Source organism: Chiloscyllium punctatum, chromosome 23, assembly GCF_047496795.1.
Source record: "Chiloscyllium punctatum isolate Juve2018m chromosome 23, sChiPun1.3, whole genome shotgun sequence".
Taxonomy (NCBI): Eukaryota; Metazoa; Chordata; class Chondrichthyes; order Orectolobiformes; family Hemiscylliidae; genus Chiloscyllium; species Chiloscyllium punctatum.
In genome coordinates this window covers 83,137,598-83,165,290 of record NC_092761.1, presented here as the reverse complement: position 1 = coordinate 83,165,290, position 27,693 = coordinate 83,137,598, and positions in this window count along the sequence as shown.

Genomic DNA, 27,693 nt, shown 5'->3' with positions numbered 1-27,693 from the left:
CAAATCCAGTATAGATACCTATAAACCCATGAACCATGGATTCCAAATTTCAATACTGCTTTAAGCCCATTGATAATATAGCTGACTGCTGCTATCTGCCCTTATTAACTTGGAGACTTGTCCATTCTCCACTATCATTTCCCATTGCTAATCTACCAAACCCACACAAGACGATGGACAATTTCCCCTTGACCAATCCCCTTAACCTGCACATTTTTGGACTGTGGGAGGAATACTACTCAGATGTGGGGAGATTGTGCAAACTCCATGCAGACAGTCAACTGAGGGAGGAATTGAACCTGGCTCCCTTGCACTGTGAGGCAGCAGTGCTATCCACTGAGCCACCATGCCATCCCTATTGCCCTCTAGTTGAATTGACCGGGCATCCAAATGGGACTACATGTTAGTTTGAAGGTCTTCCTATGAAAAATCCCAAGGCAGAAGACACTACTTGGCAAATAATGCATCGGAAAACTTAAAAATGAAGCATTGTTTTTCAATATTTTCATCATTGGTGAAGCCACGAAATGTATTGTTTATACAGATTCCTCTTTCTGCAAACATCTAATGGACTCTGGAGGGTTTATAATTTTCCTTTTGCGTGAGGGAGGAAATATTGCCTTTTAGCTTAGCAAGCTAAAAAGATCAGAACAGTCGTAAAAAGTACTTTAGTGGCAGAAATCTGTGCTCTTGTTAAGGCAGTGGATCTTGTGTGTTTCTTAGCAATAACATTGGAAGAAATTCTAAAAAACCAAAGTTTGGGAGAAGATTTGTAGCTCGGGTGCTCGTTGTTGTGGTTCTGTTCGCCGAGCTGGGAATTTATTTTGCATGTTCGCCAAGCTGGGAATTTGTCTTGCAAGACAAATTCCCAGCTCGGCGAACAGAACCACAACAACATTCTAAAAAAACCATTCAGCATCAATACCCATTGAGTGGTACATTCATGTCACAGTGGGGTAATATACAATTGATAAGATGGGTGAATAAAAAAGACTGAGGATCAATATCACAGCTTTAAATCTGATAGTGGAGAATGGACAAGTCTCCAAGTTAATAAGGGCAGATAGCAGCAGTCAGCTATATTATTGTTTTACAAAGAAAGGATCATATTCTAAGAAACTATTAGGAATACAGGGGAAAAAGGACATTTGGGACTGATAGACACTAGAAAAAAAAGGCAAAATACAATATATTTCATATTGAACAATATATTATACTTCTTTCATTATTATCATTTATATTAAATCATTGAAAACTGAATTAAAGTGAATCTGTTATTATCCATTGGGGTCTAGCCTGAGAGATCTGAAGCCAAATGGAATTAGGGAAGAAGAGAATTAACTAAAGGATGACTGTGTGAGCACTTGTCTGACTGTATAGAATAGAATCTCTACAGTATGGAAACAGGCCATTTAACCCAACAAGTCCACATCAACCCTCCAAAGAGTAACCTACCTAAATCCATTCCCTATTACTCTACATTTCCCCTGACTAATATACCTGATCTACACATCCCTGAACATTATGGGAAATTTAGTGTGGCCAATTTACCTAACCGGCACATCGTTGGACTGTGAGTGGAAAGCAGAGCACCTGGGGAAAACCCACACAGACACAGGGCAAATGCGCAAACTCCACACAGACAGTTACCCAGGGCTGGAATTGAACCCAGTTCCCTGGCACTGAGAGGCAGCAGTGCTAGCCACTGTGCCACCCATGTATAATTCCAATTGGAGTGGCAGTGCGTGATCTCGAAATAAAACTGACTGGAAATGAATATAACTTGACTGTCTAACCAGTATTCCTGATGAAGGGCCTATGCCCGAAAGGTCGACTCTCCTGCTCCTCAGATGTTGCCTGACCTGCTGTGCTTTTCCAGCGACACACTTCTTGACTCAAACTAACCAGCATTTTCTTTGGTATTTAACAGTTCCGTTGTAAATAAGCCCAGAGATTTTCAAGTAACAGAAACCACATCTCTTATCTGTGTTACACAAGGACAGCACAAGATTATTATTTCACCCACACACAGCAAAAAAGAAGAGAAGTCTGTTTCAAGGTCATTGGTCTAAACTGTTAGCTCAGTTTCTCCTTCTAAATATGCTACCTGAACTGATGAGGATTTTTAGTATTCTGTTTTTATTGCAGATTCACATCATTCAATCCCTTCACAAAACAAATAAAGCTTTAGTTTGAGGTAGTGACTGATACATGGCAATATTGCATGTTGTTGAAACTCTTGCACTCTGTAATGTCAACTCCTTTCTCTAAGAATTGAATAGAGGCGGCAAGAGATTACTTGCCTAAACATTCTCTCCAGACTTCATGCTGACTTCAGATTTGTTATAAATGTCATGTCACCACAAACCAATGTTATTATTTGACCAATTGGACAACATTACCCAGATGCTTTTGATAAATGCACTGGATTGATTATTCTCAGATAAAGTAATCCCTTCTGGGAAAAGGCAGAGAAATGATAGCATAATTAATAGAACAGAGCTTCTAAAAATTGAAGTGTTTTAACTTGACATTTCTCTGTAATCTATATTTTAAAAATCTGTTTATCTTCATCTGTTTATCTGCCTGCCTTGAAGAATTGAAAAATATATATTCATTCTTAAAACTTGACAGTAAGCCTGAGTGATTCAGTTGTTAGAGATTTTAAAAAAGGCTTAGGTCATTTTACTGAGAAGTGATTACAAGATGCTCACTGTACTGGAAGCTTGTTTAAGGGCACAGCTGGTTCTGGAGCACAGTTCTTCAGTACTATTTCTGGGACTTTGTCAAGCCTTTGTATTTTCCAGTGCCCTCTGCCATTCTTTGATATCAGGTATAGTGAATCAGATTAATTCACGGCTGACATCTATCATGGAGAGGACCACAGGAAGAAGCCAGAATGGGCTGAGCATTCAACACATCTGGCTGAAGGTGATTGCAAAAGCTTCAGCCTTATCTCCTCCATCATTGAGGAGGGGGTTTTTGTGGAGCTTCCATCTCCAAGTGATTTTTAAAATTAACAATCAGATGTGGCAGGACTTCACAGCTTGGATCAGATCAGGTTGTGGGATTGCATCGCCCTCTCTATATTCTACTGCACCTGCTGTTTGGCATACAAGTAGTCCTGAATCAAGGCTTAACCAGGTTGAAACTTTATTCTATGGTATACCTGGTATTGCTCCTAACACATGCACCTCTACTCTTCATTGAACCAGGGTTGATGATAATGGTCAAGTCTGGGAGATGTGTTGCTGGATGATAATGGAGGGAATCTTCAAGGTGAAGATGGGACTTTGTCTCCACAAGGATACTGTGGTGGTCACTCCTCCCAATATTTACTTTGACAGACTCACCTGTAACAGATGAGGATGGAACCAAGTAGAATTTAACTGAGTGATCCAAACTTTCTTGGCTTAGAAATTCCACAGAATAGAAACCACTTCTGCTGAGGTGACTGATTTCCTTGAACTGAATGGAAAAACTTGGTTTTTGGTTGTTAAGTTGAATGTTATTTTTGTACTGGTGTACGTAAGTCTAAATTACTTTCTGACCTGCTTTAAAAAGTGAATTGCTCAGAGCACCACAATAAATGGGAAAAAGGAAGACATACATCTCTCACCCTTTTCAGCGTCTCCCATGGTATCAACAAAGTGTTAGGTAGTCTACTGCGCAAACACTCAACTGAGCAGGCACTCCTGTAACGTAGTAAATATAACAGCCAATGTCAACACAGCAAGAACCCACAGGTAGTGACATGATAATAATCAGGCATTCTGTTTTCTTTTAAAAAATTGTTTATAGCACAATCCATAGTAGTCCAGACAACTATAAAGAAACGCCTTTCACAATAAATTCACAATTTTCAGTTAACAAATCCACAAAATAATTACACACTATGGTCGTGCAGATTTCTTGATGTGAAATTTTAGATGGGGGAGTGGTGTACTCTCCTACATAGTGGACCAAATTTACTATCATAGGTATCTGAGGACAAAGTTTAAACTTCTGGTTACTTCTTCCACGGTGTTATCAAGTGAAACAAGAGCGGGAACAGTTGTACAGTGGGGTTCCAGTTTCTCCTGAGACTGAAATAATCTAAGTATCACCCACTTTTGGAAATCAAAGATGTGCGACTGCTTCTCGGTGAGAGCAACAAGAAAACCAAACAACCAAAACAAAAAAAAACACTGTTGACTTGGTCTGCAGGTATGCTGCAAGTTCCAACTCATTCTAGATCCAACACACTTTGCTATTCCATATTCTATTATGTACACAAACATCTTTGCATCATCAGATAAGAAATTTATTTCTCTTGTTTATTTAAAGGATTTGAGGGGGTTGGCTTATGAGGAGACACTGAGTAGATTTGGGATTATCTTCATTGGAATTGAGAAGAGTGAGGGGGTCCTTATAGAAACATACAAAATTCTGTAGGGAATAGATAAGACAGACGTAGAGAGGATGTTTCTACTAGCGAGTGAAACTAGGACAACAGTGCATAGACTCAAAATTAGGGTGAGCAGGTTTAGGACTGAATTGAGAAGGAACTCCTTCACCCAGAGGGTTGTGAATCTATAGAATTCCCCGTCCAGTGAAGTAGTTGATGTTACTTCAGTAAATGTTTCCAAAGCGAAGATATACTTTTTTGAACAATAAAAGGAATTAAGGGTTATAGTGAGGGGGCCGGGTAAGTGGTGCTGAGGCCACAAAAAGATCATCCATGATCTTATTGAATGGCAGAGCATGCTCAAAGCACCAGATGGCCGACTCCTGCTCCTAGTTCATATATTCTTATGATACTTACCAGCAAACAGCTCAACATGTCTCGCCAACAAGTAAACAAAATTGCAAATGCTGGAAATCTGAACCAAAGTTACAACATTTAAGAGGTGTCTGGATGAGTAGATTAATAGGAAGGGTTTAGAGGGATATGGACCAATGGGACGATTGGCATATCTGGTCAGCGTGCATGAGGTGGACTGAAGGGTCTGTTGGGAATCTGGTCAGCATGGACGAGTTGGACCGAAGGGTCTGTTTCCGTGCTGTACATCTCTATGACTCTATAAAAGGGGAACAAGATAAAAGGGGTTGAGGAGACTGAGTCTGTATTCCCCAGGGTTTCAAAAAACGAGAGATGATCTCACTGAAATTTACAAAATTATCGTAGGGCATAACAGAGGGGTGGATATAGATCCGATGTTTCCTTTGGCTGGTGTGTCTAAAACTAGGGGACAGAATCTCAGATTAAGGGGCAGGCCACTTAAGGCTGAGATGAAGAGGAATTTATTCACTGACTCCGAGGATAGTGAATTTGTAGAATTCTGTATTGCAGAGTACTCTGGAAGGTCAATCATTGAGCATGTGCAAAGCAGGAAATGTTAGGTTTCTGGGGACTAATAACTACAAGAAATATGGAGGTGAAGTAGGAAAGTGGCATTGATGTCGTTGACCAGTTATGGTATATTGAAAGGTAGAGCATTCAATGGCTTAATCCCACTCCCAGGTTCCTGAATAAAACCTCTTGACCAGTTATGATTTATCAGCTGTAATTCTTCTTTGCTTTCTCTTTCTTTTCTCCAACCTCACTAAAATTGTTCTGTTGTTTTCAGTAATATGCAAATTAGTTAATTGCCAATGTTTCTCAACCTCTTCTATGCAATCTTAGTATAGTGTTTAGTCTCAACCCTAGAAGGAGGTGACCCATTGGACTACTACAAACAATTACAGTATTCCTGCAAGATGGTCATGCTCACTCTTGTTTTGTTTTAACGGGGGAATCGAATTGAATGAAAATCTCTGAATCAAGCTCTGTGGTCACTTTGGCTAATTTCAATCACCCAAGGGATTTGGGGAAAACTAGGTCTAGGTTTTGATCTGTACTTTCTATCTCTCCCAGAGTTTACACATTTTCAGGTCCAGCGATCCTTCTTCAGAATTGATAGTAGCCAGGAAAATGCGGCATTTATGCTGATGACAGAGGTGGACGGAGTGAGCAGGTGGATGGAGACAGAGCTCAGAAAGAGACAAAGAACGTGAGGCAGTGAAAGGGATTGTTGATAGTTAGCTAGGGAGAAAGGAAAGCTGATAATGGGTAGATTGAGTCAGTGGAAATAGGTTGGCTGTGCTGAAATCAGCCCATATCAAGATAAAAACAGGACAGAGTAGCCAACTCATTTGTCACCCTATGCAATAACTTAAAAATTCACATTCACCACCACTAACACACAGTGTATCCTGTTGACAATACACACTGCTGCAACTTACCAAGGCTTCTTCAAATGCAGCATTCAAACCCATGACTGCTACCATCTAAAAGGACACAGGCAGCTATGACATTGGAACTTGTAATACTAATCCCTGCAAGGCACACATCATCCTGCCTTGGAAATAGACTGTCATCTCTCCAGTGTCAAAAACTTGGAGTTCCTTCTCTGGATGTACCTACACCATATGGACTTGCTTGAAATCTGTCATCCTTACTTGGTGTGATCTACATGTGACTCCAGACCCACAGCACTGTGGATGTCTCTTGCAAATGTCCTCTGAAGTGACTGAGTAAACCATTCAGTTCAAGAACAATTCGTGATAGGCAATGAATGCTTGCCTTGTCAGCCACATTCTCATCTCTGGAAATAAAGAAGGAAACAAATCTGCAGCAGACCAAAAAAGTGACTCTGCACCTTCAAGGGCTATTAGGGATGAATAACAAATGCTGACCAAGTTAACAACACCCACATCCTGTCAAAGAATTAAAATAAAAACATAACAAATAGCAACTGGAATTTGCTGAATTTGACCCACCTCTGCTATTATTTCAATGCAACTGTATCCTCATATAGTTGCCTTTGACATTACAGAATTGTTTTCAATAGAATAGAGGATGATTGATATGTGAGGTGGATTGCTGTGCCCAGGAACACAGACTCGAGTATAGGCCCTGTAGCAGGGACTTGAGTAGGCCCCACAGCCCAGACTTGAGTAGGCCCCATAGTGCGGGCTTGAGTAGGCCCATTAGCACAGAATCAAGTAGGTCCAGCAGCACAAGACTCAAGTAGGTCCCATAGCGTGGACTTGTGTAGGCCCAGCAGCATGGACTCAAATAGGTCCTTTAGTACAGACTTGAATAGGCGCAGTAGCATGGACTCAAGTAGGCCCAGCAGCATGGGCTCGAGTAGGCCCTGTAGCACAGACTCAAGTAGGCCCCGCAGCACGGACTTGAGTAGGCCCAACAGGCACAGACCCAAGTAGGCCGTGCAGTGCAGACTCAAGTGAATTTGAGCAGGCCCAGCAGTGGAGACTCGAGTGGAACCATATACTACTATATGGAACTGCTTACGTGACTGAAATATTTTTCAGAGTTAATGTTGTGAGTCTGGCATGACTTTTCTATAGAAATAATTCTGAAGAGTCAAGCCAGACTCGAAACATTAACTTCACTTCTCTCTCCACAGTTGCTGGTAGACTTGCTAAGTTTCTGCAGCATTCTGTGTTTGTATCACTGATTCACCAGTGGGGGAAGGGTGCCAGTGTTCTCTACTGCCAGGAATGGAGTCAATTATGGCAAAGGCATAAAGGGGCCTTGAAGTGGTCAATTAATTGACCACTTAAGGGTCACAGCTGGTAGTGAACTATAATGGTTCCCAGTGCAGACCTTATTTTCTGCAATAGCAGGAAGGTAGCAGGAACCTCTAAGGTCAACCTGCCAGATTATCTTTCTTTTCCATGACATTCAAGAGTTGAAGATCATCACATGAGTGTTGGGAATGTATAGTGTGTCACAAAGAAGCAAAACCATGCACTAGACTTGGAGAGGGCTGCTAGATGGATAGGCTTGGAAAGTAAAGGTGTCATGCTAAATCTCCATTGACCCCTAGTCAGACTGCAGTTAGAAGATAGCTTCAAGTTCACATCATTATTACAAAAACAAAGGATAAAGATGGACTGACGGGGGTCTTGAGATGACCCCCCAAGGATGAAAGTATCTTCAGTAGGTGTGGCAGAAAACTAGAAGGGCATGGTATGGGTGAGAAAAGGAAAAACTATGTAAGAAGTGGAGATATTGAAAATCAATAGTGATGCAGATTGGATAATTCATATCACTAGTGACAGCCTAACCTTTTACACCAGTGGCTTCTTGGACAAAGTTTATCAATGCCCAATCCTGGCAGTTTTTCAACAATGCCAGAAGGATGTGGTTTAGCCATCATCTCTGCATTATCTTGAGCTCCCATTAGAATACCATCCTGTCAATGACTAGAAACAGGCCCTTCGGTCCAACAAGTCCACACCGACCCTCTGAAGAGCAACCCACCCAGACCCATTCCCCTACATTTACCCCTTCACCTAACACTATGGGTAATTCACCTAACCTGCACATTTTTGGACTGTGGGAGGAAACCGGAGCACCCAGAAGAAACCCACGCAGACACGGAAGAATGTGCAATCTCCACACAGACAGTTGCCTGAGCTGGGAATTGAACTTGGGTCTCTGGTGCTGTGAGGCTAACCACTGTGCCACTATGCCACCCAGTACATTGATTGGCCTCATGTAAATATGTTCAGTGGCTGACTATTAGCAAGCAAAACTATACAAATAAAGTTTATGATCTATAGAATCTGACCTGTTCACTTTTATCAACAACTGAGATTCTAATGACATTAAATAATTTTCTTGCATTTTACTATGTTCTCCCTGGAAATAGGTAAAAAAAATCAATACAATTGTGCTATTGACAGTTAATACACTGATTGACATTGTGGGTGAGAGGAGGAATATGGAAAATACAAACTAACCAACACAATCAAAACATTGTATACTCAGAAAGGAGTTTAACTGTTACTTGGAACCGAGCAAGGAGAAGCTGTTAGGAACCTGACACAGTAATGATGGGCTATATAACCTCCTTCTGCACTGTGCAATTCCATAAGATGAATATAGAGGTAGACAACTATGAAATATTAAATATGTAAATGTACTAAAATTTTGAAAAACATCTACAAATGTCATACAGAGCCTAAATTGTACACAAAACATTATAAGAATTAGGGCATGTTTAAAAAACAGATGTTTGACTGTCACAGAACCATTACAAATAGAAGTGGAAATATTATCCAGCATAATCTCCTGTGTTCGAGGTACTGCAGACACTAATTGTGCATTAAAATATGCATATATTTTACCTAATGAAAATTGACTGATGTTTAATTCTGAAGATGCGCAGGCATAATGAGGTAAACTGCCTTCTTCTGTCCTGCAAAATTCTCCGAGTCACAAAAAAGTAGTCCCTGTGTTATTAAAGAAAGGTGCTGAAATTTGCAATTTTGACCTAAGATCAAAGTAAATCCATTTGGGAGTTAGTGCAATATGAAACTGTGCCTACCACAATATCGTTTCTGGGTTATTACTTTCCCTTCTTCTCGATGTATTGCGCATAAAGTTGCCACACATCGATTTTGGAATGGAGAACTGTTTTTACTCATTTTCTGTGTTGTGAATGGATTGATGTCTTGTTTTCAGAGCAGACACCCACTCCCATTTCCCTTTGCATCTTGTGATGTTTTTGACCAACCTTCAACCTCAGAAAAATAACCATCAGGACATCAGCCAAGATAGTTGCTGAGCCGCTCCTATCTTATTGCCTGCTAACAACATCAATTTACCCTAACTATAGGTTCCACTCTTGTACTGTCACTGACAAGCATTTGTAATATTTTAACTAGTTGCGTGTTGACTTAAACTATAAAGTGCTCTGTCAGCAGACTATAAACAGCCAAATCTCTTGACCAACAGAAACGCAATAATATGAAACTAGAAAGAAATACTTGTCCATGTCAGGTTCTAAGTCATCCCCAAAGAGAATGAATGCAGAGATCAATCATCAAGCTTGCACTATAAACAAAAAACAATAAATGGAAGTGAAATTCAAGAAGAAGGCTAAGTATATACAATTATTTACACCTAACTCCCCAGTTTCCTTTTACTGGACACAAAAGATTTTTCATTTCAGTCCCCTGACAACATGCTGACAGATTTCCTACTGTGAGTGTCAAAATGCATTGCACAAACTTGTGATTTACTCAAGGGGATACTCAGCTCATTGGGACTATGTGAGCCTTTTGCAAGGGCACGCTGTAACTCATTTCTGTTAAAGTCACTCGTACCGCACCACTTTCTCCCCAAAGCTATGCTTCTCTTGTTCCACCAGAAATGTCAGACATTTGAGGTGTTAATAACACATGTCTGATGTTTTATGCTAGTGCCAAGTTAATCCTATCCTTAAGGCAACCACCAAGAGACTCCTCCTCACTACAGGGAAAGGCTCGATCAAAACGTTTGACAGTCTGCAGCTGCATGGGAACCATAATGTGAAGGTGCTACAGCTGTGCTGAGTTTGAATAAAGTGGAAACTAAAATAAGCCCAGATCATCAGATGTGCTATTTGAGGTAAAAGATGCGAGTGATCATAATACGCTTGGTTGCAGAATCTTGAGGCGCAGAAAGGTTGGCAACGTTAACAAAAAAAAGCAGATCAAAGTTTCACAAAACTCAAAGAAGCAACGTAAACAATGCAAACAGGGTTAACAGCATTTTATGTGGATGGTAAAAAAAAAATCCTGAACGCATGCCAACTTTTTTTCTGATGGTCAGATTTGTGTGATATGGTGAAGTCTCAGAGGCAGAGATGACTGATGGTGGTTTAATCCAAGGGTCACCATAGCTCAGGCAAGAAGGGAGGTTGAGAAGGTGAGTCCTTCAATAGGACCAGTTGGAATTTAACCCAGGCTGTTAGCGTCATTCTGTATTGCAAGCTGGTAGTTCAGCTAACCAACCCCCCTCCTGGGTAAGACCCCACATGTGATGTTGAGCTTCTCTCACAACTATCCTTTTCACTGTCTCTTTGCTGAGATAACAACAGAGCGTTTGAGTTACAGGGAGAGGCTGAACAGGCTGGGGCTGTTTTCCCCGGAGCATTGAAGGCTGAGGGGTGACCTTATAGAGGTTTACAAAATCATGAGGGGCATGGGTAGGATAAATCAATAAAGTCTTTTCCCTGGGGTGGGGGAGCCCAGAACTAGAGGGCATAGGTTTAGGGTGAGAGGGGAAAGATATAAAAGAGACCTAAGGGGCATCTTCTTCACACAGAGGGTGGTGTGTGTATGGAATGAGCTGCCAGAGAAAGTGGTGGAGGCTGGTACAATTACAACATCTGGATGAGTATATGAATAAGAAGAGTTTGGAGGAATATGGACCAGGTGCTGGCTGGTGGGACGAGGTTGAGTTGGGATATCTGGATGGCATGGACGTGTTGGACTGAATGGTCTGTTTCCATGCTGTATATCTCTGTGACTCTATAACAGACTTACATCTCTAGTCAATCAGGAAAATGAGGCTTCTTACCCTGGAACTCCTATTGACAGATCTAGTTAATTGACCTGAAACACTAACTCAAATTTTTCTCTTTTCAAACATTGTCAGATCTGCTGAGTCTTTGAAGCACTTTATTTGTTCATTATGTAATTATATCACAGATGGATTATCATTGCTGTTTGTTAACAAATTCAATTCCTATCTTATAGAAATAATGTGTTCATTGTATATTGATTGGTTAGTTTAATGCAGGTGGTCGGCATCAACTGTAGTTGATCTGACTCCTTACAATCATGATGTGGGGATGCTGATGTTGGACTGGGACCTCAAACAAAGTCAGAGGTCACACAACACCAGGTTATAGTCCAACAGATTTATTTGGAAGCACAAGCTTTTGGAGCACTGCTCCTTTGTCAGGTTCCATCTGGTATGTAGTTCTCTGCAAACAAGTGATTTCAAATAAATCTGTTGGACTATAACCTGCTGTTACGTAACTTCTGACCCTTACAAAAGGCACAGGTTAAATCGATAGATTTGGGTTTAGTAGGTGTTTATTCATAACATGCAACTTCAAACTTTTAAAAGCAATGGAGAGGGGTCCTGCAGCTGAACAATATCAATTTAACAGCAGTTACTAGGAAGTGGGTTTGGTGTTGGTTTTGTATAGCTAAACTTAGCAAACCTTAAGACATAGAGCCAGGAAGTTGGTCCAAATGGAGATACTCTTTTTGAAAGGATGGACGATGCGGTTTTTGAGTAACTTTCAAAGTGGAATTAGATTAATACAAAAAGAGGTAATTATTACGGAGTACTAGGGAAAGGAAAGGGGAGTGGCAATAATGGATAGTTCTTTCAAACAGCTGGCACAGCTGCAATGGGTCAACTATGTGGCCCCTGTGCTTTCTTCTATGACTATACTATTTTTATTCACACATAGAGTGAATCTCTGGCTAGGTCAGCATTTATTGCCCAATCCTAATAGCCCAGATTCCGGAATCACGTGTAGGCCAGACCAGGTAAAGATGACGGATTTTCTTCCCTAAAGGATATGAGTGAGCCAGATGAGTTTGTACTGACAATCAACAATGGTTTCACAGTCATCTTTAGACCCTTAATTCCAGATTCTTTTTTGACTTCAATTCCCAGCATCTGCCATGGCAGGATTTGAACCTTGGTCCTGAGAATATTACCTGGGTCTTTGGATTAATAATCCAGTTTAGGCAATTGCCTTGCCTTAATTTATGTGACCCAAGGAATGTGAGCTCCAACTTTTTTAATTTGTTCATGAGATATGGGCATCGAGGCCAATCATTTGCACATCCCCAATTGCCCAGAGAGCAGTTAAGAATCAAGCACATTGCTATGGGTCTGTAGTCACATGTAGACCAAGCCAGGACTTCCCTCCCTAAAGGCCATTAATGAACAGATGGGTTTTCTAATAATAGTGGTTATGTTAGTAGGCCAGCTCTCTATTCCAGGTTGCTATGGAATTCTACAACATCACCTACCATGGTGTGATTTGAGCCCATGTCCCCGGAGTTTGGTCTGGAAATCTGGACTAGAGTCCAGTACCATTATCATCACACTATCACCTCCCTTTCCCACACCCCTGCACCCTAGCGCTATCCAATGTCTTCTGCTGGAATGTCTGGCTGTTGAAGGAAGAGGTAAGGAGGAGCATGGTCTTAACTGTGAGCCACCCACACAACACAATCCTTGCCAGACCTCTTACCTAAAGTTGTCAATGAAGAACAAGCCTGAAAGTTATGTAGTGAAGGAAAATGGGGCTGAATTTTCAGACTCCACTGAGGGCATCAATGGGAGCAAATGGGGCCTGACAGTACCGCGTTAACTGGAGTGACCGATCCCAAATGCCATTCCCAGTGCCAGCCATTTTTGGCAGAGGTGTATTTGGGTCCAGCAATGTGCCTATTGGACATGGTGGATAACTTTAGTCCTGTCCTGAGCCTTGTGCTGGTCAATTAACGGAGGCTGACTGGAAAAGCCATTTGGTCTCTGCATATCTACACTGGTGGGAACCACATTAGCCACTTGGAGACAGGCACCCAGCTCCAGATGAGGGGCCAATGCTTCCAGCTGACCTAAAGGCCTTCCCTACTTGGCTGGATGCAAGAGCAGCCACAGACCATCCTTTAAAGGTTCTCTACACTCACTAACGTGCCTTCTAAATGAAGGTTCAAAAGAGTTGGTGAGAGGTCACGGCCATGTTGAAGCACTCCCTTAGTCACAAATCATCCATTGCCTGCAACCGCTGCTTCTCTCAAGCAGAGGTCCTGATGAGTTGTTCAGACTCAAGTCCCTGCCTGCTACTCCTAATTGGCTGTGAACCTGTCTCCGTGATCGATAGAAGCTACAGGGACATAGTTACGCCAGAGAACAGAGGTAGCTGGGTAACAGTTAGAGGTGGGAAGGGGAAGAAACAGGCAGTGCAGGGTTCCCCTGTAGTCGTTCCCCTAAAAAATAAGTATGCAGCTTTGGAAACTGTTGGGGGGGACAGCCTTGCAGGTGTAAGCTGCAGTGAAGGGGTCTGTGGCTCTGAGATTCAGAAGGGAAAGGGGGAGAAGAAGAGAGCGCTAGTTATAGGGGACTCTCTAGTTAGAGGGACGGACAGGCGGTTCTGTGGACATGGGCGAGACTCTCGGATGGTTTGTTGCCTCCCGGGTGCTAGGGTCCGAGACGTCTCGGACCGTGTCTTCAGAATCCTTAAGGGGGAGGGTGTGCAGCCAGAAGTCGTGGTACACATTGGCACCAACGACATAGGTAGGAAGAGGGGCGGGGAGGTCATTCAAGAGCTCAAGGAGTTAGGCTGGAAGCTAAAAGCTAGGACAGACAGAGTCGTCATCTCTGGGTTGTTGCCGGTGCCACGTGACAGAGAGGCAAAGAATAGGGAGAGAGTGCAGTTGAACACGTGGCTGCAAGGATGGTGTAGGAGGGAGGGCTTCAGATATTTGGACAATTGGACTGCATTCTGGGGAAGGTGGGACCTGTATAAACAGGACGGGTTGCACCTGAACCAGAAGGGCACCAATATCCTGGGGGGTAGGTTTGCTAGCACTCTTCGGGGGGGTTTAAACTAATTTGGCAGGGGGATGGGATCCGGACTTGTAGTCCAGCAAGTAAGCTAGCTGTGTGTCAGGATGTCCAAGACTGTAGGGAGGCTGTGGAGAAGGTAGCACTGACAGGGACTACTTACGGACACAGAGATGGGCTCAAGTGCGTATACTTCAATGCAAGGAGTATCAGAAATAAGGTGGGTGAACTTAAGGCGTGGATCGGTACCTGGGACTACGATGTTGTAGCCATCACGGAAACATGGATAGATGAGGGACAGGAATGGCTGTTGGAGGTTCCTGGTTACAGATGTTTCAGTAAGATTAGGGAGGGTGGTAAAAAAGGAGGGGGGGTGGCATTGCTAATTAGAAATGGTATAACGGCTGCAGAAAGGAAGTTTGAGGGAGATCTGCCTCTGGAGGTAGTATGGGCTGAAGTCAGAAATAGGAAAGGTGCAGTCACCTTGTTGGGTGTTTATTATAGGCCCCCCAATAGCAGCAAAGATGTGGAGAAACAGATTGGGAAACAGATTTTGGAAAGGTGCAGAAGCCACAGGGTCGTAGTCATGGGCGACTTCAACTTCCCAAATATTGATTGGAAGCTCTTTAGATCAAGTAGATTGGATGGGGCGGTGTTTGTGCAGTGTGTCCAGGAAGCTTTTCTAACGCAGTATGTAGATTGTCCAACCAGAGGGGAGGCCATATTGGATTTGGTACTCGGTAACGAACCGGGACAAGTGGTGGGCTTGTTAGTGGGTGAACATTTTGGTGATGGCGACCACAATTCTGTCACTTTCACCTTGGTTATGGAGAGGGATAGGTGCACACAACAAGGAAGTTTTTACAATTGGGGGAAGGGAAATTACGATGCTGTAAGACAGGATTTGAGGAGCATACGTTGGGAGCATAGGCTGTCAGGGAAGGATGTGGTGGAAATGTGGGACTTTTTCAAGGAGCAGATACGACGTGTCCTTGATATGTATGTACCGATCAGGCAGGAAAGAAATGGTCGTGTGAGGGAGCCTTGGTTGACGAGGGAGGTTGAATGTCTAGTAAAGAGGAAGAAGGAGGCTTACATAAGGTTGAGGAAACAAGGTTCAGACAGAGCAGTGGAGGGATACAGGATAGCCAGAAGGGACCTGAAGAAAGGGATTAGGAGAGCTAAGAGAGGGCATGAAAAATCCCTGGCGGATAGGATCAAGGATAACCCCAAGGCATTCTATGCGTATGTGAGAAACCTGAGAATGACGAGAACGAGGGTAGGTCCGATCAAGGACAGTGGTGGGAGACTGTGTATTGAGTCGGAAGAGATAGGAGAGGTCTTGAACAAGTACTTCTCTTCAGTATTTACGAACGAGAGGGACTGTATTGTTGAAGAGGAGAGTGTGAAACGGACTGATAAGCTAGAAGAGATATCTGTTAGGAAGGAAGATGTGTTGGACATTTTGAACAACTTGAGGATAGACAAGTCCCCCGGGCCTGACGGGATATATCCTAGGATTATGTGGGAAGCAAGAGAGGAAATTGCAGTACCGTTGGCAATGATCTTCTCGTCTTCACTGGCAACGGGGGTGGTACCAGGGGACTGGAGAGTAGCGAATGTTGTGCCCCTGTTCAAAAAAGGGAATAGGGATAACCCCGGGAATTACAGGCCAGTTAGTCTTACTTCTGTGGTAGGCAAAGTAATGGAAAGGGTACTGAGGGATAGGATTTACGAGTATCTGGAACGGCACTGCTTGATTAGGGACAGCCAGCACGGATTTGTGAAGGGTAGGTCTTGCCTTACAAGTCTTATTGAATTCTTCGAGGAGGTGACCAAGCATGTGGATGAGGGTAGAGCAGTGGATGTAGTGTACATGGATTTTAGTAAGGCATTTGATAAGGTTCCCCATGGTAGGCTTATGCGGAAAGTCAGGAGGCATGGGATAGAGGGAAATTTGGCCAATTGGATAGAAAACTGGCTAACCGGTCGAAGTCAGAGAGTGGTGGTAGATGGTAAATATTCAGCATGGAGTCCAGTTACAAGTGGAGTTCCGCAGGGATCAGTTCTGGGCCCTCTGCTGTTTGTAATTTTTATTAATGACTTAGATGAGGGAGTCGAAGGGTGGGTCAGTAAATTTGCAGATGATACAAAGATAGGTGGAGTTGTGGACAGTGAGGAGGGCTGTTGTCGGCTGCAGAGGGACTTAGATATGATGCAGAGCTGGGCTGAGGAGTGGCAGATGGAGTTCAACCCTGCCAAGTGTGAAGTTGTCCATTTTGGAAGAACAAATAAGAATGCGGAATACAGGGTTAATGGTAGGGTTCTTGGTCAGGTGGAGGAACAGAGGGATCTTGGGGTCTATGTACATAGATCTTTGAAGGTTGCCACTCAGGTGGATAGAGTTTGTAAGAAGGCCTATGGAGTATTATCGTTCATTAGCAGAGGGATTGAATTCAAGAGTCGTGAGGTGATGTTGCAGCTGTACAGGACTTTGGTTAGGCCACATTTGGAGTACTGTGTGCAGTTCTGGTTGCCTCACTTTAGGAAAGATGTGGAAGCTTTGGAGAGGGTGCAGAGAAGATTTACCAGGATGTTGCCTGGAATGGAGAGTAGGTCATACGAGGATAGGTTGAGAGTTCTCGGCCTTTTCTCGTTGGAACGGCGAAGGATGAGGGGTGACTTGATAGAGGTTTATAAGATGATCAGAGGAATAGATAGAGTAGACAGTCAGAAACTTTTTCCCCGGGTACAACAGAGTGTTACAAGGGGACATAAATTTAAGGTGAAGGGTGGAAGGTATAGGGGAGATGTCAGGGGTGGGTTCTTCACCCAGAGAGTGGTGGGGGCATGGAATGCGCTGCCCGTGGGAGTGGTAGAGTCAGATTCATTGGCGACCTTTAAGCGGCATTTGGATAGGTACATGGATGGGTGCTTAATCTAGGATAGAAGTTCGGCACAACATCGTGGGCCGAAGGGCCTGTTCTGTGCTGTATTGTTCTATGTTCTATGTTCTATGTTCTAAAATGATGTATTGGTCAAAATCTCAATGGGTGACCATTTATCCATGTAGATGGATCTGGACTTGGAAAAACCTTTGACCTCTATTTTCCAACTCAGAAGGGAAATCCAGGTCTGGAGGTGTGTTGAATTACATTGCAGTATTAGTGTGCGTTTATAAAAGGGAAAGCAACAAAATGGATAGTTAAGTTAGCAGCTTTTCCCTATCCTAAACTAAGCTAGGTACTATTGGGTGTCTTTGATATGGTCATAAGTGCATGAAATCTTCATGCTGTAGATAATTACACTTGGACTATGTTCATAATGGTTAAGTAATGGGGTGGGTATCTAGTGCCTTTCCAAGAACTTTCTCTAAAGTCATCCCACTTCGAATTTGTATTCTTGGCAAGAATAAAGTGACTCAACCTCATTTTCGTTCATTGGCAATCTGACTGGTGAGTCACAGTTGCAAATGTGTATTAGAGAAGTTTTAAACTTTGGCAACCGAATACTTGTATGCTGAAAAAAAACCAACACAAACTAATTTCTACTAATTAATTTATTCTTTTAAGAATAAAAATGCTTAATAGGTAAGCAGATAGATGCTCTGGAATTTTGCTTGCTTTATTGCAACATTTATTGAAATGCACTGAAGGTGAGGGGGGCAGTTCAAAGGAGATGAGAGGGGCAAGTTTGTTTACACAGAGAGTCATAGGAGCCTGGAATGGGCTACCAGGGCTGGTGGCGGAGACAGATATGATAGGGGTGTTTAAGAGACTTTTAGAGAGCACACAAATATGTAAGGAATGTTAGGATATGGGCCAAGTGAAGCAGAAGGGATTAGTATAATTTGGTGTCATGTTTGGCTCAATATTGTGGGCAAAAGGGCCTGATCCTGTACTTTATTGTTCTATGGCTAATTTTCTACACAAAATCCTGAGGAACCATATAGGTCATGTTCTCTATTCTAGGAGAATCTAGAATGAGGGATTGATGTTTTTAAAAAAGGGGTCACCTTTGTAAAATAGAGATGAGGAGAAATTGAAGTCTTGATTTTTAAAAAAATATTCATTCATGGCATCAATGTCTAGACCAGCATTTTACTGCCTAGACAGCAGTTAAGAGTCTACTACATTGCTGTGGATCTGGAGTCACATGTAGGCCAGAGAAGGTCAGGACAGCAGATTTCCTTCCCTGAAAGACATCAGATGGGTGTTTACAACAATGGTTACACAGTCACCATTAGGCTAGCTTGAAATTCCAGATTTTTATTGACTTCAAATTTTACCACTTGCCATGGTACTTTACTCAGAGAGTAGTAAGGGTATGGAATGCTTTGCCTGCAATGGTGAGAATGATGCAGCAAACATATTTGGACGGGCATCATTGCTCTACCCAAGCATTCGCCAACTTTGAGTGCATATAAGTCATCATTGGACAAACATATGGACGTACATGGAATAGTGTAGGTTATATGGGCTTCAGATTGGTATGACTGGTCGGCGCAACATCGAGGGCCAAAGGGCCTGTACTGCGCTGTAATGTTCTATGTTCTATGGTGTGATTTGAATCCATGTCCCAAGAGGATTAGTCTGGCCCTCTGAATTGCTCGTCCAGAAACATTTTTCCCCACCTCTGAAACTCTGTAGCAGTGTTTTTGAATATTTTTAAGGGAGAGGTGTGCAGACTTTTGTTAATCAAGGGGATGAAATCTTATAATGGGTAGGTGGGAGTGTAGATTTGAGATTACTATCAGATCAGCCATGGTCTTATTGGAAGGTGAAGCAGATTTGAGGGGTTTGTTCTTGCTCCTTGTTGAGAGGTTGTATTTGATATCATGACAACAACATTTCAGAAACTTTCAGCAGATTGCATTCTATTGTGCTTAGTCAATTCTCTCAGAAATATTCCCATACACTCAAAGGGAAGAATATTGATCAGGAAACAGTGAAAGGGACCTGACCCTGCTTTGAACAGTAAGTAGCATCTTTTGTGTTCACCTAGAACTAGTAGATAAAGTTTCAATTTGTATGTGTTTTATTGAATGGGAACAATTTTCGGAAATTGTACAGGCCAACCTTAATGGGTCATTTCCTGTTTGGCAGGATGTAACAAGTGTGTGCCACAGACCAATGGTTTTCAACCAGTGGGTCACAAGCATGACAGGACAAGGTGAGAATGATGCAGCAAACATATTTGGACAGCATCAATGCTCTACCCAAGCATCAAGGTCACATCTGTGCTTCTAAACTCCCCTGGAACCCAGATGTCTATTACTGAAGGTAGCATATGCTGACACAAGGCTTCCTTAATGACTGTGCAAACCTCCAGAGCCATTTATGTGTAGACTGCAATATCACACACGCGTGGAGATCTAGCAGTGTCATGAATGGACAATGTGGGTGTGCTGTGGAATTGTTTGTCTCATTGATTTATGTCTTCATATTGGGAAACACTCCTGTGTAGATCAATGCAGAGGCCTCAACATTTCAGTTATACAAATGACTTGGCTGAAGGAACCAAAGGTAATGGTAGCTAAATTTGCAGACATTAAAGGTAAGTAGGAAAATAAATTGTGAAGAGGACATAAGGTGATTACAAAGTGATACATGTGCATTAAGAACTAGCAAGTGAGTATCCTATGTTCATTTTGGCAGGAAGAATGAACAAGAACAATGTTATGGAAATTGCGAGGATTTGTAGTGCTGAGATGCAGAGGGACCTGTTGTCCTGGAACCGCAATAGTTTTGTATGCAGGTACAGCAAGTAGTTAGGAAACTTTATGGAATATTGTTTATTATGAAGGAAATTGAATATAAAAGTAGAAAAGTAATATTTCAGATATGCAGGACATTGATGAGACGATACCTAGAGTACTGTGTGCAGTATCGGTCTCTTTAAAGAATGATGTAGAGGAGCCAGTGTTGGACTGGGGTGGACAAAGTTAAAATTCACACAACACCAGGTTATAGTCCAACAGGTTTATTTGGAAACACTAGCTTTCAGAGTGCTGCTCCTTCATCAGATGGTTGTGGAGTATAAGGCACAGAATTTGAAGCAAAGATTGCAATGTCATGCAACTGAAATGATATATTGAACAAATTTAACAATCCATGTTTGTTCAATATTTCATTTCAGTTCCTTAAAGCATGTAAATGCATTGGATGCAGTTCGGAGGAGGTTTACTAGACTAATGGCTGGAGTGAGTAGGGTGCCTTATGGGGAAAGGTTGACCAGATCAGGCTTAGAATCAGTGGAGTTTAAAAGATTAAGAGACAATTGGATTGAAATGTACAAGATCCCGAGCAGTCTTAATAAGGAAGATGAGAGGATGTTTCCTCTTTAGAATAAACTGGAACTAAAGAACATTGTTAAAAGTAAGGGTTGTCCATTTACATGCCAACACCCAAAATCAGAGTAGAAGTCAATCATTCTAACCCAAGGCTGCTGTAAGGTTGTGTGCAATCAGGTTAAGTTTCAAATTCCACATCCCCACTTACCGAGCAAAAAGTGATTGCTTTGTCTAACAAGAATCTCTTCATCTGCCTTAAAAATATTTAATGACCCCACTTCTGTTCCCTTTAAGATGACCTGGAAATTAATTTCCTCAGAGGATTGAGAGCCTTTGGGACCGCTCTTGTTCAAAGGTGTTGGAGGTGGAAGTTTTATCTATTTCAAAGGAGGCACAGGCTTGAGGGGCTGAGTGGCTAGCTGTTTCCGTGAACCATGGAGATACAGTTTGGAACCTGTCCCTATTTGACCTGCTGCCAAAATAGTGGACACCATCTAGGGGACAGGACTTGACCCCTGAAGTCTTTTTCAAAATGGTGGAGAGAGAAAGGGACTGTCAGTCATTGTAAACATTTAAACAATGAACTCTACTCAACCTTGGCAAAGTGGTCAGAAAGATTTGGTTTCATTGCCAAAGATAGGTGAAGCACAACTTTGTGAATAAATCTTTACCGACTGCTGTTCTTGAGTTCTTGAGAGTTCATCATGCGTGTGTTATTTCATTACACGGATAGATTCAGGGACAGATAATCAACTCTAATTTCTCAGCAGATCTACACTCAGGCCATTTTTAAAATCAGTTCCAACAGCCAAATAATGTTTGGCCAATGGTTTGATGCAAGTGTTGTCAGAGTGCAGAAATGCAATGAGGTCAGGTCCATCCACTCTATTGCACTAACATCCATGTCTCACTCTATAGAATCTCAACCATATTGATTAATATCAGTTCAAAATGCCTTCACAAGAAAATTCCAGCCTGGTTTCAAAAGTGTGGCATACAGAGAACAGATCAAAGTTATACTGTCAGAAATATAAAAACAAACAGGTCCAGAAACATCCATTACCATAGAGTTAACATTGAGTCCAGTACAACTCTTCCACCTCTCTCTTCAGTGCCAAAAGAGTTGAGTTTCTTATTCTGTAAAATAAAAATTGGGAGGATGAAGGGAAACAGAAGGAATGTTAGAGAGCGGGAGATCAGAGATTGCAGGTGTTGCAAAAGGTAAATGGAGTGGTAGTGGTTGGAGAGAAGGGAAATAGAACTAGAGTCTCTGTGAATGGCCAAATATAGATCAGCTCTACTGATAGTTAAACTAAGAACATCAGACAATGGAAGAGTGGAGTGGTGGGGTAGAGATGGAAACAATTTGGACAACAGGGTTCATGGTCTGAAGTTGAATTCAATATTGAATTACTTTATGGCTTCTGGACTGAATAGAAACAAGGGGTAGTTGGTACTGAGATGAGCCACAAAGGTGTGCACATCCAGCCAAGAGCAGCTTCACTCTTCCACAGATTATCTTCGAGAGTCATCATGAACCCTGTTTTCTCCAAGAACAAAAAAGATTAAAAAGTAGATATGGACTTTGGGATCACTTGGTCTCTTTTTTTAAAAACTGTGTCTTTGCCACAGACTGGAGCTCCTCATTATATTTGAAATCTGGTGAGCTTGCTCTGTTTTGAAGTTTTTTTACACTTCATCTTCAGCGTGCTTGGGACTTGACTATCTTTGAAATCAATTGTAAATCACTTAGCAACTCAGTATAAATCAACTGATAAAGCAGTGATGAAGAACTCAATCTGATGCCTTTTAGTCCATACAGGTGAGTTAAACAGCTTTTGACATAACATAAGGAATGCATTTGTCATGACTATCGAGTGTAACCCTAGGTCACTCATGAACATATTAAATTTTTCATTGTATGTTTTTTTCAGAAAGACAATATTTAGCCGAAACAAATAGCTGAGAATATAAATTCTGAGCAATGTAATTCAGTCATAGAATCCCTACAGTGCAGGAAAAGGTCATTTTGTGTCTGCACCAACCCTCTGAAGAGCATTCCAGCCAGACGCAGCCCCCTACTCTATAACCTCACATTTACCATGGCTACTCCACCTAACCTGTACATCATTGGACTGTGGGAGGAACTAGACAACCCAGCAGAACCCACAAAGGCACTGGGAGAATGCCTGTGTGGTGTTTGAACAGTCAGCCAAGGCTGGAATCGAACCAGAGACCCTGGCGCTATGAGGCAGCAGTGCCAACTACCATGCTGCCTCTGTGGGGATTATGAGCAAGTGAGGACTGCAGATGCTGGACATCAGAGTCATGAGTGTGGCATTGGAAAAACACAGTAGGTCAGGCAGAATTCAAGGAGCAGGGGATGTCACCCAGAGAGCAGGAGAACGTCTTCAAGGTAGGCATCCTTGGAAGAGGCTTCGCAGTAGAGTTGAAATCAACTCAGAGAAAGTGAAGACTGTAGACGCTGGAGGTCAGAGTTGAGATTGTGGTGCTGGAAAAGCACAGCAGGTCAGGCAGCATCTGAGGAGCAGGAGACATTAGCAGGTGATGTTGTCTGTTCCTTAGATGCTGCCTGACCTGCTGTGCTTTTCCAGCACCACACTCTCAACTCTGTGTGGATTGTCCCCAGCTTCAAATGAGACCACAGAAAATCCCACCTGATAGGTGTCAAGGAAGCTTCAAATTGGAAAGACCTCAAAAGGGGAAATGGAGTACAAACCCAAGCTGTAATCTCATGAGTTCCTAGGCTGTGAACATGATGGGGGAAACAAGGGCAGTCAGCTGAGAGACACATTGAAAAGGGGAAACAGAGGAACAGGGCACAGGCTTAAGGTGAGAGGGGAAAGATTTCAAAGGGACAACTTTTTCAAGCAGAGCGTGGTGCGTGTATGGAGTGAGCTGCCAGAGGAAGTGCTGGAGGTGGGTGCTATTACAGCATTTAAAAGACATCTGGACGGGTTTATGAATAGGAAGAGCTTAGAGGGATATGGGCCAAATGTTGGCAAATGGGAATAGATTAGGTTAGGATATCTGGTCGGCATGGACGAGTTGAACTGGAGGGTCTGTTTCTGTGCTGTACAACTCTCTGATTGCATGTCAACCTTGGTTAGCGTTCTAGTGGGCAAAGTTGTGTGTGCTATAAGAGTCAGAATGGACTAAATTCTTACTCATCTTGCACAACAAGGAAAGGAAGAAAGTGCCTCTCTTTGCTGAAGTCAGAAAGCAAGTGAAAAGAATGTGAAAAAAATAGGACAAAGGTCTTTCAGCACTTCTGTTAACTCAAGGGAGTCTGGTTAAATTAACTCTGCTTAGAAACAAAGTCATTTGATCTGGGAGGGGGGAGAGAGAGAGAGAGAGACATTTACAAGGGAAGAGAGAGAGAGAGACAGTGAGAGAGAGAGGCAGAGGCATTCACAAGGGAAGAGAGAGAGAGGGAGTCAGAGAGAGGGAGAGAGAGAGAAGATTTCACAAGGGGAGAGAGAGAGAGAGCGAGAGAGGCATTCACAAGGGAAGGGAAGGTGGAAACCATCCATGAACAACTGGTTTGGCTTTCTTGTTAGGGAGGAGTAGAAAGGTTAATACAACAAGCTCTTAATGTTATGGTGAAATCATCTTCACTTTATAAACCTTAGTCAGGACGGCACTGATACTGTATCCGGTTTACACAGAATCTCAGTAAGCAGTAGGCGGACTACAGTTCACTTTCCAGGAAAAGAAACAAAGAACTACAGACTTAGGAGCCATGTTTCTGTAAGCATTGGGAAAAAGTACTGCAGTTAGAATTCCAAATGATGATTTATAATAAAAAACAAGGAAGTGGTTTCAACATATTTGTCCTGATTTCTTCAGGAAGACTTTTATAATGAATGCTGCTTGTAAAGCATAGCCTGAAAGTAAGGTATTAGACTCTCACCTCTGGAATAATAAGCTGTGGCTTTTAGGCTTGCTGTCGGAGAGATGAGCACATGATCTAGATTTACACAGCAGCACTATGGTAAGGGACTGCTGCACTGTTGGAGTTGCAGCTTTTCAGTTGAGATGTTAAACCAAGATCCTTTTACTCACTCAGTTGGACAACACAATGCAAAATAGACGAACAGCATTGGTACTATTCAAAGGGAAGGGAAATTTTCCCAGTGTCCAGGTCAATATTTATTTTCAGGCAATACGATGAAACAGATTAAAAGCAGCAAGTGCTGGAAATTCTCAGCAGAATTTGCTGATGGAGGAACAGAGTTAATGTTTCAAGAGCCAACTGGCTTTAAAATCAGTGCACTTCTATTTGGCTTGAAATGTTAACACTTTCCCTCCACAAACATATTACAGAGGAGGAAGTGCTGGATGTCTTGAAATACATAAAAGTTGACAAATCCCAATGACCTGATCAGGTGTACCCGAGAACTCTGTGGGAAGCAAGAGAAGCCCCTTGCTGAGATATTTGTATCATCGATAGTCACAGGTGAGGTGCCGGAAGACTGGCGGTTGACTAACATGGTGCCACTGTTTAAGAAGGGCGATAAAGACAAGCCAGGGAACGATAGACCACTGAGCCTGACGTCGGTGGTGGGCAAGTTGTTGGAGGGAATCCTAAGGGACAGGATGTACATATATTTAGAAAGGTAAGGACTGATTAGGGATAGTCAATGTGGCTTTGTGCATAGGAAATCATGTCTCACAAACCTGACTGAATTTTTTGAAGAAGTAACAAAGAGGATTGATGAGGGCAGAGCAGTAGACATGATCTTTATGGACTTCAGTAAGGCATTTGACAAGGTTCCCCATGGGAGACTGGTTAGCAAGGTTAGATCTCATGGAATACAGGGAGAACTAGCCATTTGGATACAGAACTGGCTCAAAGGTAGAAGACAGAGGGTGGTGGTGGAGGGTTGTTTATCAGACTGGAGACCTGTGATGAGTGGAGTGCCACAAGGATTGGTGCTAGGTCCACTACTTTTCATCATTTATATAAATTATTTGGATGAGAACATTGGAGGTATAATTAGTAAATTTGCAGATGACACCAAAATTGGAGATGTAGTGGACAACGAAGAAGTTACCTCAGAGAACAACATTTAAAAGGCATCTGGATGGGTATATGAATAAGAAGGGTTTGGAGGGATATGGGCACGGGTGCTGGCAGGTGGGACTAGATTGGGTTGGAATATCTGGTTGGCATGGACGGGTTGGACCGACGGGTCTGTTTCCATGCTGACCACCTCTACGACTCTATGACTCAATAAATGTTGCTTGGCCTCCTGAATAGTTCTAGGACTTTGGTTTAATTGCAGATTTCCAGGAACTGCCGAATTTTGATTGCCTGATCATTTTAAAAAATATTTCTCTTTATTCATCCATGGGATGTGGGCATCACTGGTTAGGCCTGCATGTCTTGCCTATCCCTGATTGCCCAGAGTATATTTATGAGTCAGCCACAGTGCTGTGAATCTGGGGTCACATCTAAGCCAGACCAGGTGAGACTTCCTTCCCTAAAGGGCATTGGTGAACCAAATGAGTTTTTACAATTGACTGGTGGCTCACAGTGACTATCACATAACTCAGATGGAATGTAAGTAGCTATTAAGTTCTATGCATTGAACCAATTCTGTTTGTCACGATTGAATTTGTCTTCTACTAAAGATTGGGTGGGCATCCATTCCCAACTGGTGTCAGTAATTTTGACTAACCAACAACAGTAAGAAGACCTGGTAGCAGTGAACCTTTTCAAAATATTTCAGATGACCTGTAGGACATAACCATAACAGCTACCACACTGACATCAGGATGGACTGAGCGTTGCCCACTTACTTTATCATCTTACCTCCACAGCACCAACAATGAAAAACTAGGGCCAACATTTTAGTTCTCTATAGAATTTGAAACAAGCAGAAGTGTATTTGAGAATCAACATCAAAAAAAGCCAATGCTTTATGTACTTTTTAAAAAAAATTGTTACATCGAGTTGTACACAAATTAATATTAACTTATCCTGAGTGATGGGTGGATTTGCAGCGTGCTAAATATGAGCTGGATTAAGACAACTCAAAAATCATGTTACTAGCAATGTTCATGAAATAACTCCACAGAGGCCATTATCCCAAGAGAAGAAGGCTGAGAGGTGACTTAATTAAGACATATAAGATAGTCAGAGGGTTAAAGAGGGTGGACAGTGAGAGCCTTTTTCCTTGGATGGTGATGGCTAACACGAGGGGACATAGCTTTAAATTGAGGGGTGATAGATATAGGACAGATGTCAGAGGTAGTTTCTTTACTCAGAGAGTATTAGGGGTGTGGAACGCCCTGTCTGCAACAGTAGTAGACTTGCCAACTTTAAGGGCATTTAAATGGTCATAATAGAATAGTGTTGGTTAGATGGGCTTCAGATCGGTTTCACAGGTCGGCGCAACTTTGAGGGCCAAAGGGCCTGTACTGCACTGTAATATTCTATATTCTAAGCCACCTTTTATTTACTTGTGCACAATACACGGACTGTCAAGAGTATGGTGCTGGAAAAGCAAGTGACAGGCAGCATCTGAGGAGCAGGAGAATTGATGTTTCAGGCCAGACCCCTTCGTAGGAATGGCTCTGACGCAAAACGTTGATTCGCTTGCTTCGCGGATGCTGCCTGACCTGAAGTGCTTTTCCAGCAACACACTCTCAACTCTGACTTCCAGCATCTGCAGGCCTCACTTTCTCTTAGTACACTGGCTGTGCCCAGCCAGCTTGGAGTCAGACCCCTGAACGAAGGAGATTCTATATCCCCTGTGTATATAGGTCAGTGTGACGATGCTACTCTTTTAACAAGGTTATGCTGTCCTTGGCTTTTTTTTTCTGAGAGGTTGTAAAAGCAGTGATTCTGAAAGGTCTAGGTTTGAAGGGTTTTATAGCCAGATCGATTAAAGCTAACAGATACTGCCTCAGGCAAAAGCTTTTCAAGTTAGAAAAAAACACTCGTACAATGAAA